Source organism: Gigantopelta aegis, chromosome 9 (genome assembly GCF_016097555.1).
Source record: "Gigantopelta aegis isolate Gae_Host chromosome 9, Gae_host_genome, whole genome shotgun sequence".
Taxonomy (NCBI): Eukaryota; Metazoa; Mollusca; class Gastropoda; order Neomphalida; family Peltospiridae; genus Gigantopelta; species Gigantopelta aegis.
Window position 1 is genome coordinate 53,785,171 of NC_054707.1, and position 14,830 is coordinate 53,800,000.

The following is a 14,830-nucleotide window of genomic DNA, read 5'->3' on the forward strand; positions in this document are numbered from 1 at the left end:
TATTTTGCCAAAGTGTACATCCAAAAGAGCGCTGTAGTTCAGTCATGACTAACACAATGAGTGATCAAATTCTGCAGGCTGCCCATCTAGACTATGCAGTTGGTCTTCGTTTATCTGGTGTGATAGATTTGATAGCAGCGGAAGCTAAATATCATTTAACTTGTCTAAGAACATTCACCAGATCCACCAACAAAACAAAGCAGGACTCAAACAATACCGATCTTGCTATGGTCTGGCTTTGTAAAGAACTGCATGAAATTGCTGACAAAGGACAGGTAGTCCAACTGAAAGATGTTTAGGAACGATATTTGAAGCTAGCTGAGGATCCCCCCACTGCAATTCCACAGTCATACTACAGCAGGACAACATTCAAGGAAAAACTACAATCAAATCTTGGTGACATTTTAAATTTCTTTCAACCTCTTGACAGATGCCCCTTAGAGAGACAAACACTGTTAATCTCTACAAAATATCAGAATAGTGCAATGATGCAGCTAGCAGACCAGCAAGAAATTGATGAAACGCTGACCATGCCTCGATATGAACCTGAACGGGATGACATCGTTATGTCTCTAATCCACGTAGCGCTAAAAATTCAAAGTTACATACTGGCAATGCCAGGTCATAAAGGCTTTTCTGTGAATGAAAAAGATGCAATATCTTGCATACCAGACAGTCTCTATATGTTCTTAAAACTTATATATGGTAGTGAACCTATCATGGAACATGACAACGATGAACTGGATGAAGATTATGTTCAACGAAGAGTACTGAGTGTTGCACAAGACCTAATTTATGGAATAAGTGGTGGCAAAATGTTGACGCCCAAACACATTGGTCTGACCAGTACTCTACATCAAGCCACACGATCAAAACATCTAGTGAGCTTGTTCCACAAGGCCGGTCACTGTCTTAGCTATGATCAAGTTTTGCAAGTGGACACAGCCTTAGCAGAAAAGAAACCTGAAGTCAATTGATCCATTGACTGGTACAGTCATACCACCAAACATTGTGGCCAATAAATTTATTCACTACACAGCTGACAACATCGATATCTTAGATGAGACACTTGATGGAAAAAACACTTTTCATGCCACACAGATGGCTGCATGGCAATGTGGACAATCCACTAATGTTATCCTTAGCACACTTAAGCCTTCAGCCAATCGTACATTGAATGTGCCTGATGTCATGGTGGAGCTGGGTCCTGCCAAGATAAGGACTGACAAAAGTGACCCTATGTTTGCCGCTCCAGTTGACAAGGTTTGGTTTCAGTCATCTGCAGAGAAAATTGAGTCTGTGAAATAAGCAAAAGCAAAAGACTTTGCATTCTTCTTACAACGACAGCAATTAACTCAAAAAACAGGATGGACAGTATTCAACCAGTTGCTTTCCTCAGAGGATCTGGAGCTGACATCTATTGGGTATTTGCCAATAATTCTTGCCCCAGCTCATGAGTTGGATACTTTGAACACAGTGGTAAAGCGGTGCATGGCAATATCTTCAAATTGTGGACAGGAGCATACAGTAGACCAAGTTCTATACCCAAAATTGATGGAGCTGAAGTGGACAATCTAACAGAGTACCGGGACAAACTGATTCCACGCCTAGGTGGGCTTCATATTTCTATGAACTTTTTGAAGACAATTGGAGACCACATGAATGGATCAGGTTTAGCAGAGGTATGGGTAGAAAGTGGATTACTTGGACAGGGTACAACTCAGCTTGCACTATCTGGAAAGGCATATAACAAAGCTATGAGATCCCACAAGTTAACTTTACAAGCACCGTGGTGCCTCTTGATGCCAAGTTTCCTCATGTTTGCTGCAGAATCTGACAAGGACTGTCATGACAAAATTTCAGCAGTTGCTATTGGTGACAAACCTGAAGATGTTAATGAACTGATATTGTTGCTCAAAGAGGACCAATTTCAGAAGCTGTTGGCAAACTTTGTAGAAAAAAAATCAGCAGAAAATGTGAATTTCTCCTTTTGGTGGCAGTATATGGAAATGGTCTCTATTCTGTTACTTTTCTCTTGAGCCCAGCATGATGGCATTTGGGACCTACACATCCACTCCTTTAGTCTCATGTTGCCATACTTCATGCATTGTGATCATTACAACTATGCAAGATGGGACCCTATTTATCTGGCAGAAATGCACCAGCTTCCTTCAGATGTGCTCTCAGCTTTCAAAGATGGTAATTTTGTTGTCAAGCATGCTGCCCATAGATTCAATCAGGTGGACCCCGATCAAGCACAGGAATGGCTAAATTGCACTGGCAAAAAAGGTGGTGGAGTTGTCGGTATCACAAAGCTTTGTGTAGGTGGACCCTTTCTTACAACCTGCGATCTCAAATAGCAACTGAAACATATGCAATGTATGAATTATGTCCTGGTCACACTCTTCATCACAATGAGGATACAACAGCAAGACAAAAACAGGACAACGAAGATGAGGAATTATTGGTCGATACATTCCAAAGATTCAGTGTGTTTTCCAATGATGCACAGTCTGCTTCACTTCAAAATATTGTGACGAAAGATGTAGCAACTGAAGCTATCAAGAAGTCATTACTTGGTGCCAAACAGTTCGGTCAAAAACAACTTGACACATTTGTACAAGAGTGATTAATTGTGACTGAGCAACGATGCTAGCCGATCGTCTCCATTTCATCCACTGCTTAAAAATAATGCATCAACATTTGCATCGCTGTATGCTGTAGTCAAGGACAGCAAAGAAAAAGACAAAAAGACTATCTTGAAAGCAGACAGAAATGTCCTTCAGCAACTCATCACTGCATATGAAGCTGGCCGACCTGTTGATATGCCCACAATACTGAAACATGAGCTTATGCCAGTACCTCTAGCACTTGCTGAAATGAATGGCACACTTCGCACTGGAAACAAGTCAGTACTGGCTGATATATTAACAGAAGATATTGAATGCCCTGAAACAATTAATCTTCAAGATAAAGCATCATGCCTTATTATATATGGGCAAGTACTAGTTGCTGGAATTGGAAAACCTCCTGAAGCAGTGACATTTGGTGACCTAGCAAAAACCTTTATCCGAGCAGTACTGCAAAGTGGTACCAGTTATCAAAGAGTGGATGTCATTTTTGATAGATATTGGGAAGAAATTGTTGTTGCTGGTGGATTTGTAGATGGACAAGAAGTTCAATCGTCAAACATCACAACCGATTTAGTTTCCCTGAGGGCTGCACACGAAAAGGCCAATACTAGGTTGGTCTTGCATGCTATCCAGAGCCGATTCAATACGGTTGTTGTATCATCAAGAGATATGGATGCCCTTGTGCTGTTGGTTTCCCATTTTCCCCGTGTACAGTGCTGAAGCCTCTGGATGATGTCAGGCATGTCAAGACAAAAGAGATATATACCCATCGAAAAAGTATTCAACAACTTGCCAACAAATTCAGCAACATCACTGCTTCCTTTCCATGCGCTTACCGGATGGAGACAATCTCACTGTACCATACCAGAACTTCCTTCGCCAATTAGCATGGGGTGGCAGTACTGTGGATCAAGTCTGCAGCCTATTTTTTTTTTTTTTTCTCTTTCACAATTTAGACCAATAGTCCAGTCTGTAAGATAAAATGAGCTGTTTTTTCCAGTTCGCCTCTCTTTCCATAGAGTTTGGTGTGTATGGCAGTTTCGATTGGCCACTCAGCTTGTCTCAGGTCTTGATGAATTGGACACGCCTGTAAGATGTGTTCTGCTGTTTGGTCTTCCAGGCCACAACTGCAGGTTGGTGTTGCTGCAAGTTTAAACTTTCTGAACATGTGAGCATTCAGTCGGTTGTGGCCTGTCCGGAGTCTCAACAGAGTTACTTGTTCCAAGCGACTGAGAAGGTGGTAATCATCTTGTTCTGTCCTGGGTCTGTTGGCTGCCTTTATCAAGGTTTTCTTCTCTGAGAAGCTAATGTTGTTGCTGGGCTGTACATGATTAGCTCCTAGCTTGGCTAGCCTGTCTGCTTCCTCATTTCCTGGAATCCCACAATGTGCTGGGATCCACTGTAGAGCTACTCGTCTTTCCTTTGCTACCTCTTGCATGGCTTCATTCAGGTGAGGAAGTTTTTCCCCTTGCAAGGCTTGTAGGACTGAGAGAGCATCTGTGAGGAAGACAACTTGTTGACAGTCTTCTTTTGCATCCTTGATCATTGTAGCAGCCTGAATAAGTGCATGGGTTTCTGCATTGTAGTTGGAACTGTGGGTGCCGGTTGGTACTTTTGCAGTTAGGGTATTTCTTGAAGGGAGCTTGATAAATATGCCTGCCCCTCCATTGGCCACAGCATTTGTTGACGAACCATCAGTGTATGCATGGATCCAAGATTCTTCTGGGTACCGGTCACTGATCATAGCCATTGCCAGTGACCGTTTGACCAGGTCGTTTTGGGAGTCTGCTGAAGCCAACTGTGGGACAGACATGCTGATCTGTAGATTGGCTTGTTCATCATTCCATGGTTGTGGAAGATCTGTTGGGCAAAATGGAAGTGTCTTTGGTAACGGGTTAGCTTGGTGTTCTCTAGTAAGTCTTCTACTTTGGTGGATGAAACTGCTACGTTTGAGACGATTCTTTGTCAGACCATCCATTCTTTGTTTCATTGGATGATTGGGCAGGTACCTGAATTTCTCTGCCTGGATCATGATCTTGGCATCTCTCCTCTCACCAAGGGGTTGTATTGCTGCAGTTTTTTCCATGTCTTTAATGGGTGTAGACTTCATGGATCCCGTTATGATTCGCAGAGCTTGGTTTTGAACCTTGTTTAAAGCTTGCTGGTTGGTCTTTGCAGTGGTTGACCAGGTTGATGAGCCGTATTCATGATGCGGCCGTACAGTTCCTTGATATACTCTCTTGAGGATTGTCTCATTTGCTCCCCAGCTAGTTCCTGCTAGTTTCCGCATGATGGCTAATTTGCATTTGGCTTTTGTCTCTGCCTTTTGAATATGTGGTTTCCAAGTTTGTTTCTTGTCGAAGGTGACCCCAAGGTATGTTACTTCATCTGCATGTTTCAGTGGAGTGTTCCCAATTTTGATTGTTCCTGCTTTTTTCTTTGGTGATAGAGTGAAGAGTGTGGTAGAAGACTTGTCTTTATTGATAGCCACACACCATTTTTCTGACCAGGCTGTCAGGTTGTCTGCTGCTATCCGCATTCTGTAGGTGGCAGTAGTGGCATGCTCTTCCTTGCACCACATCACCAAATCATCGGCATAAAGGGCAGCTTGTATTCCATTGGGAAGTTCCTGCACAAGGTCATTGATGAAGATTAAGAAAAGTGTAGGTGATAGGACTCCTCCCTGTGGGACCCCATGTCGCAAAAGTATTTTCTTGCTTTCTTTTCTGTCAACTGTGACCCTTGCTCTACGGTTGTGAAGATATGATCGGATCCACGCAAGCATGTTTCCAGATATGCCGCTTCTCTGTAGCTTGACGATGAGGCCATCCGTCCATACTTTGTCAAATGCCTTTTGCAGATCTATCCAGGTGGCTAACACATGTTTTTTTTCTTGGAATGCATCTTCAACTTCTTGAGCAAGATATGCTGTTTGGTCTTCAGTGCTGTGAAACTGTCTGAAGCCTGACTGTTCAGGGGACAGGATGTTCTCAGTTTCCAGATACCATTGTAGGCGTTGGTTGATTATCCTCTCCACTGTCTTAACAACACAACTGGTTAGGCTGATTGGACGGTAGCTTTCAGCTTTTTTTCGGTCTTTTCCTTTCTTGTAAATAGGGATCATAGTAGCCTCTCTCCAGATTTGTGGAAGGACCCCATTTTCCCAACTGTGATTGAAGATCTCCAGTAGTTTGTTGACTGCTGCACTGCCAATGTGAGTTAGCATCTCATTGGTGATCAAGTCTGGGCCTGGTGATTTCCTATTCTTCAATTTCTTTAGAGCTACATGTAACTCATGCAGTGTGATAGGTTGTTGCATGGGTCCTGTTGGAGTGGCGTTTATTGATCTCTCCCTTTGTTCTTTTCTTGCTTCTCTTTGCTGTCTTTTCTCTCCAACTTTTTCTTCTTGCCTGTATTTTTGCTTTGAGATATTTTGCTTTCGCCTGCTGAAGCTTCAGGTTGTTGTTGCTTGGAAATAATATGTTGCTCATGCAATATGCAATGTAGGACCCTCCGATGCAAATGCAGAAAATCTGGATTAATTTGTACAACACTGTGTCAAAAGCCACGGTGAAGACCAGGACACATGTATGAATATCGTATAAATTACAGTGACACATAAATGGACATGCCACATACCGAACATTTTCAATGATCATTTGAGTGATGGGACAGAAAAATATCCTTACTTTGTAAGTGACATTTCTATATGGCATTAATTATGCATTAGCCATGTGGACCAAAGGTACCTGAAATAACAGCTTAAATGTTACATGTTTTGGTTTAGTAAACATATGGCGGCCATCTTGAAATTTCCAATGAAACATCACAGAAATATAAAATATCAATTCTAGGACACAAAAGATGTAGGAATAGCTAATAATATCATAACTTTAATAATTCAAGTGCCGAAACATTACATTATTTTATTTTAGTAAACATAAGTGGCCATTTTTTTTTTCCGTGATATAGATTTAGTAAGTCAATGACTTAAAATTCAGCTGTGGGACCACTATTTTGTAAATCAGCATGTTCAAATTGTCTTAGAAACCCATATTTCCCATTTTTAATTAACAATGCTCCTAAAAGTTACTTTTTCGGAAATGTCATCTGGCGGCCATCTTGGAATTTTCATAATGTTATTAATTAAAACATTACAAAAATATCAAATAATAATTAGATGACACAAAATAGCCACCAATGTAGCAAAAGTACCTTAATTAAAAGCCCAGATGTTATATTTTGAGTTTTAGTAGACAAATGGTGGCCATCTTGAAATTATTGATAAAATATCAAAGTAATATCAATTATAACATATAATCGAACTGAATTATGATTTAAAAATATCAGAAGTACAAAAATTGATGAGAGTATGGTCTTGCAGAAGATTGACGGTTTTAGGAAGAATAACAGTATTGAAAACGTTAATAATGCCAAAGTTAACTCACCTATTACCGTATATCTTCGCCTGTAAGTCAATCTCGGCTATAAGTCGAGTCCCTAATTTCAAGCCCTGAAAACGTATTTTTTTTATTGACCCGTTTATAAGTCGACCCATGAAAAACAACTTATAAATATTTCTTATTTCTTATTTTCAGCACATGAGAACAATAATGTACAATATTTGAACAAAAGAAAATTATTTTACAAACTTCGGTTTTCACGTTTTGTACATCGCAATATAATCAGACTATTCCAATCAAACTATCATTATTACATAGCATCAAAACGAAATATTCCCTTAGTAGAGAGTGAAAGCTGTTTGACTGTTACTGTATGGTACTATACAGACTGGACTGGCAACTCATTTTACGTGCCCCTATCCACTAGGGTTCAGGCACGCCCACCCCGGATTCAGCCTCTGACTTCGCCAGTGACCGACTCCGGGGCGGGGTGGGGGTGGGGGGGGGAGGGGATTGGGGGAGGGGATTGGGGGAGTGTGTGAGAAAAATGCAGGTGGTAATTTTTAATAGTGTGGTATGACCACTTAAAAAAGAATCAAAAAACTAAAACAATTTGGGGTCTATCATTATCATATATTATATAATATATTAATATAGTAGCACCATAAATGAAAAAACCTATATCATTCTATTATTTTATTATGTAATTAGTAGCTGCAAAAATATAAATAAATTTTCAGTCGGGCAGTTCGAAAGTAATATATACTATAATTATTTAATTAATAATATTATTTATATATATATATATATATATATATATATTATATTTTTTTTAAATTTAAAATTAGCCCTGGAGGATACAGGATTCGCAAAGGGGAGAACCCAGCGCCACCGACCAATCCGGCGCTCCAACAGGCGGGAAGCCCATTCCGGTCAGTCCGGATTTCCAGGGGGGGGGGGGGGGGGCCATTCCTGGGGGGGGGGGGGGGGGGGGGGGCGCGCGCCTCCTAACAGGCATCCCTATCGGTCCAAACCGCCAACGCCCTATTGCACCCAACTATACAGATGGTTTTGTGCACAGACAACAACTTTATTTATAAACACTGACAACAGATCACTACGATAAAACTGAAAGTATCACATTTTGCCGCCATATTAATACATGTAAGGAGGATAACTCTGGAAAGTACACTGGTTTTTGTACCAAATGATGTGTGTCCCTATTGCTCTAGTGAACTGCAGAGATCAGTCTATTTTAAGGGAACGCTCAGTAATATTCATGAAGTTAATCACCGACAAAACATTGTTTGAACAACCATTAATGCCAGTGACCAGATTTCAAAATAAACTCAGTCAACAGGTAGTTAGTATTGTTTACATTTTTACTATTAGTGATGACTGTTAATTTAACTAAGTGGACTGTCGTCTTGGCATGTGAGTGAGATCGCACGCCTTTTCGCATAACCAAAAACGTTCTAATGCCAAAAACAATAGGTTATAAAAAATAAATGTGTCAAATTAACATATACTCTTCAAAAAAAGAAACGCAAAAGGGTACAAATGGGTTATAACTCCGATTTTATGTTTCCTACCGGTTCATGCTTTGTGAATATAAGGTCATTGCATGTCCCAAACACATTCCCACGGTTACATTCGATAAAACGCAGCTACTGTACAATAAAGTTCCAAAATGTGAATATTCGCAAAAACGCAGCCACGTGTAAACCATGTCACCACTGCACGTGCGTTGTCTGCACGTGCAACATGAACACCGACAGTATAAAAGTGCAGGGTGTTCGCTTGCCTGGCCTCTGTATCTGGCCGACAGTTGACAATCCAGGACATGCCACGTCTCAGTGAACCGCAGAGAAACAATGCCATCGGCCGACTAGACGCAGGCGAATCCAGAACGGCCGTTGCCAGGGCATTCCATGTGTCCCCAAGCACCATCTCCAGACTGTGGGACCGTTACCAGCAACATGGATCAACACGTGACCTCCCTAGATCCGGTCGACCACGGGTCACTACCCCTGGGCAGGACCGCTACATCCGGGTACGCCACCTTCGGGAACGATGGACTACTGCCACCTCCACAGCCGCAGCAATACCAGGTTTGCGCAGGATATCCGACCAGACCGTACGGAACCGCCTACGTGAGGTAGGAATTCGTGCCAGACGTCCAGTTCGGGGTGTCATCTTAACACCACAACACCGTCGACTCCGACTGCAGTGGTGCCAGATTCATCGACAATGGCCTCAACTGCGATGGAGACAGGTGTGGTTCAGTGACGAGTCCCGATTTCTGCTCCGACGTCATGATGGAAGATGTCGCGTGTATAGGCGTCGTGGTGAACGTTATGCGGCAAACTGCGTGCAGGAAGTGGATAGATTCGGCGGGGGTAGTGTCATGGTGTGGGCAGCCATCTCACACACTGGCAGAACTGACCTGGTCCACGTGCAGGGCAACCTGAATGCACAGGGCTACATTGACCAGATCCTCCGGCCACACATCGTTCCAGTTATGGCCAACGCCAACGCAGTGTTCCAACATGACAACGCCAGGCCTCACACAGCACGTCTCACAACGGCTTTCCTACAGAACAACAACATTAATGTCCTTCCTTGGCCATCGATATCACCGGATTTGAACCCAATTGAGCATCTATGGGACGAGTTGGACCGACGCCTCCGACAGCGACAACCACAGCCCCAGACCCTGCCCGAGCTGGCAGCAGCCTTGCAGGCCGAGTGGGCCACCATCCCCCGGGACGTCATCCGTACTCTGGTTGCTTCAATGGGCAGGCGGTGCCAGGCAGTTGTCAACACACGCGGAGGCCACACCCGGTATTGACTCCAGATGACCTTGACCTTGGTGGTGTGTCCTATCACTTACTCACAATGGACTAGAGTGAATTGTGAACAATCCTGCAACATTTGGTAATTATCGGACTCACCATTCAATAATTAAATCAATTCTCCAAATGTTACGACAATGTGGTTTTGCGTTTCTTCTTTTGAAGAGTATATTTGAGTATAAATACATGGCATACTTCAACAATAAAACTTGTAAAATAATCCCCAAAACAGTAATATTTTTTGGTGAATTTTTTTTACCCTCCTATAAGTCGACCCCCCAAGTTATAAAATAATTTTTGGGTGAAAAAAATTCGACTTATAGGCGAAGATATACGGTAATAGCTTTACCGAATCCAAATGAAATTCTGATAAAACATATAAATACATTATTTTTTAATAAAACTGAAAAATTGAAACGAAATTTAATAACGCAAGATTATGAAAGGGGTGGTATTAAAATGATAAACATAAATAATTTTATAACAGCATTGAAATGTACATGGATTCGAAGAATGTTTTTAAATAACTCAAAGTGGATCACTTTGTTTAAGTTAATTACAAACATATCGTTAACATGATTAAACAAGGTGATTATTTCCTAACGTGCAAAATAGAACATATTCGCAATAGGTTTTGGAGAGAAACACTGTCCAGCTGGACAGATATACAAAAAGTTCAAAACCCACAAAGTGTGGATGATATATTAAGTATTAATATCTGGAATAACAGCAAAATATGTATAGGTAACAAACCATTTATATACAAATATTATATCAATAATGGTATCACATTTATTAATGATTTATTAAACGAACAAGGTTATGTTTTAACATACGAACAGTTTATAACAAAATATCATATAAATACAAATTTCTTGGAATATGCGTCAATAACAAATGCTGTTAAATCATTTATAAACAAATTAGAAAACATAAACGATGACACTTTCACAAGTCTTAAAAATCCTGTTTTCCCGTTCAAAATAAAACATTTATTAAAAGACAAAAGCGGTTGTAAACATATGTATGATATGTTAAATTCACAAACTGTCACTCCAAAAGCACAACTGAAATATGCAAATGAAGGATACATGTATGATACAAAGAAATGGGAAAAGTATTATGTTATTCCTTTTCGATGTGTAAAAGACACAACATTATCATGGTTTCAGTATAGAATAGTACACAGAATATTAACTACTAATACATTTTTGTATATGATACATTACGTGGATTCTAATGCTTGCGACTTCTGCAAAGCTTCATGTGAAACGTTACAACATCTTTTCTTTGACTGTAACAAGGTTAACCACATTTGGGAATCAATACGAGAATGGATATTGACTGAAACAGGAATTGACATTATTTTTAGTCAAGATATTGTTATGTTTGGTATGATCAATAACGAAAATAGTAACTTTGTAAATTGGTTGATTATCAACATTAAATATTATATCTACTGTATGAAAGTACAGAAAAAAATATTAAATATCAATGGAGTTAAAAACATTTTGCGAAACAAGTTTGAAATAGAAAGATTTATTTTATATAAGAATTGCAATTACGAAATTTTTAATCAAAAATGGACACCATGGCTTAATCTCTTTGACTGAAACGTATTTCCAGGTCTTTTTCATTTCGCGCTAGTATAGATTTACACCCCACCCCCCCATGTATTTATTTATTTTATTTGTTTATTTATTTATTTGTTTTGTTTTGTTTGTTTGTTTGCTTACTTATTTATTTATCAATTTATTATTATGTGTTTTAACCATTATATCTTCTTTCTTCTTCTCCTATATTTCCCAGTCCTTTCCATTATATGCGTCATAGCAATTTGTTTTGTTTTTTACCAATCTTTAATTTATACAGAAACATTACAAATGCATTTATGTATCAAATTGTTATATATGATTATATAACATTATTATACAACAAATTAAATATATGTACTTGTATATAAATTATATTACTTTGATGTAAGGCCATGAATTCAAGGCTCCCCAACCTTGACATGGTCAGAATGGACTGGGGAAAATAAATATTTACCCAAAAAAATAAAAAAAATAAAAATAAATCAAATATCAATTTTGTTACCTAAATTACTTAGGAATAGCCACCAATATCATAAATATGCTCATTTATAAATCAAAATATTACATTATTTTACTTTAGTAACCATTCTCGGAACCGGCGTGACGTCACACGGCCTAGTTACCAATCATCCGGGTCTTTGGGTGTGAAGCAAAGCCTTAGTGATTACTGTTTTACATAGAATAAAGTTTTCATATTAACCTTTTGCATGACTTGCATATTGTCATTTATTTTCTGTAGCCAACACATAGTTGCAGCATGTTATATGAGTATTATAGCAGCTTGGGTTGTCATATAACAGAAGCGAACAATGGGAATCTGAATTAGTACAATTTATATTTTTTACCTACGTGTTTCTGTATAGCTAGTATGCCAAAGGGACCTGACTAGAGGCAGGTTGACAAAATATTATTTTTTGTTAATGCAATTTTCAGGTAATATTAATTATAAATTTTAACAACTTTGAAATAATACGATAATTATTAATATTATAATAATTATGATGTGGGCTACAAAATATATAATGTGTTTGTATAATAATAAAATTTGTATGCATGATTCAAGATAATTATTTTTATGATATAATTAAACAATTGCAAAGTTGTTACTTTACAACTTTAAATTACAGTATTATTATTGTCATTTTATTATATAGATGTAATGGCAACAGTGAAAATGTTCCACTGAATACATTCTTTTATTCTTTAAAAAACAAAAACACCCCAGTTTCTTGAAATAATTAAATGATTTTGTTCTTACAGATTGTGAAATTATCTCATGATGTTGGCCTTTCTTACTGGTTGAATGCAGGCGAAAAGAAAATAGCAATAATAAAATATAGCCAACCTCAGACCTTGTCATCTAAGGGGAGTTATATCTCTCTAGCTATCCATCACTCCCCTGAGATTAGTTCAAGGAGAATAATATATAGCTCCCTTTGGCATGTAAATTGCCCCCCATAATCTATGTTAGGGAAGCAATTAATAACTCCCCTCAGTTATTTTCATGTCACGGTCTACAATCTACTAAAATATAGTGTTACCTCATCAAACAAACATACAAATGTTTTAATATTGGGTTTAACATGGTATATTTATTAATAAAACACAAAAACTTACCTGAGTAAATAATGGTTAACAGACACGCACACATACACATACATATCACACACACACATATATATATATATATATATATATATATATATATATATATTGGTGTTGTTTATATCTAGTCAGTGGATATTGCAGATATTTTCTTGTTCACTCTTGGGCTGTATTGGAATTGTTATTGCAATTAAAATTTAAGTAATATGTACAAATCTAATTTTTCATAAGATACAGGTGGAGAAATGAGATAGAGGCAATTATCATGACTGTTAGTAAACTGATCTGTATCAATATGCCTTCTGCTAGACTACACATATTTAACCTAAGTTGCTTTTATTAGTTTTAACCAGGGTTAAATTACCTCTTGTATAGATGCACTTATGTAGCATATTCAAGGAAAATGTATGAATGAGATGGTTAAATGCAATATTATTCTCTATGTGAAACAGTGTTTTCAGAAAGGAAAACAAATATCTGATATGGCAGATGACCATTCATTTTATTGCAGATAATTGCTGAAGCAGATTATTTACACATAATCCGAAGAACTGCAGAATACCATAAAATGACATGTAGATGCAAAAAGGTAAGTCCTTTAACTTGAACAGAAACAAAATCTACAAATGTGCCACAACCAACAAATTACATTGATTCATAACAGAGTAAATTAAAAAAACACCCAGAAACATATACATATGTGTGTGTGTGTGTGTGTGTGTGTGTGTGTGTGTATATATATATATATATATATATACACAAGTATATGTATATTATACACATGTATGCGTATGTGTATGTATGTATGTATGTATCCGAGATACAAGTATACCTTTATTGTTTAATACATTATAAATTTGGGCTATTACACGTCCGCAGGTACAATATCTGGAGTTGGGTAGGGGGCAAAATCTTGAGTAGTAGAGACAATCTTGGGAGGGGGAGAAGCCATATTTATATATAAAGTAGAAGAAAACCTATATTTTTGTACTGCAGGCCTGCTACAGACATTTGCACACACTTTTTTTTAAATAAAGTTTAAAAAAGAACTTTTACAATAAATTATTGTGTGTGTGTGTGTGTGTGTGTGTAATTTAACTGCATATACTTTTAATTTAAAAATTAAATAAATAAATAAATAAATGTAGCAGCCGAAGATGGCAAAATAAATACAAGTATCTAGAGAATGTCCAATCAACTCTAATTCTAAAATTAGATTGGATGGGATGGGAAACTATTTTTACGTGCCCCTATCCAACATGGTTCAGGCACGCCCACCACGGATTTAGCCTAAAATTAGATTAAATGAAAAATGAAGACCACACAAATTTGATGATAAAAAGAGTATACTCTTTATTCAAGAACTGGATGAATCTGGGTTTGTTTTTGTTTTGTTTTTTCATGGAAGTAGATGGAATTGTGTATTTTATTTACAGTATAATTTTACCCCAAAATGCTCCTTAGCCTTAGGGTCACATTTTGTGATTTCTCATCTAGACTACTAAGCTTAATTAACTTCCGCTTAGAAATATTTTGAAGTTAAATTATCGTTACCGTCAAATCATTTGTACGAAATGTTTAGTAAATCACATAATTTATACTTACCTAATTTTACTGTAATTAGCGAACTGTCAAAGATGACAGTTCCCGTTCAGAACTTAAATTAAAAACTAAACAAGTTTGATAATTTCAACAATGTTGAGCTTCACCCAATCACTCGGAACTTATCGGCCGATATC

At 38.1% G+C, this 14,830-nt stretch overlaps 1 protein-coding gene across 1 annotated transcript in view; it reads right to left on the reverse strand.

Annotated features, from left to right (window-relative positions):
- Nucleotides 1–14,819, reverse strand: part of LOC121381020 — a 47,828-nt gene extending 33,009 nt beyond the window's left edge. Inside the window, exon 1 of the mRNA XM_041510096.1 lies at nucleotides 14,697–14,819. The gene's annotated coding sequence lies outside the window, so the exon portion shown is untranslated. The remainder of the gene's footprint in view (nucleotides 1–14,696) is intronic.
- Nucleotides 14,820–14,830: the final 11 nt, after the last annotated feature.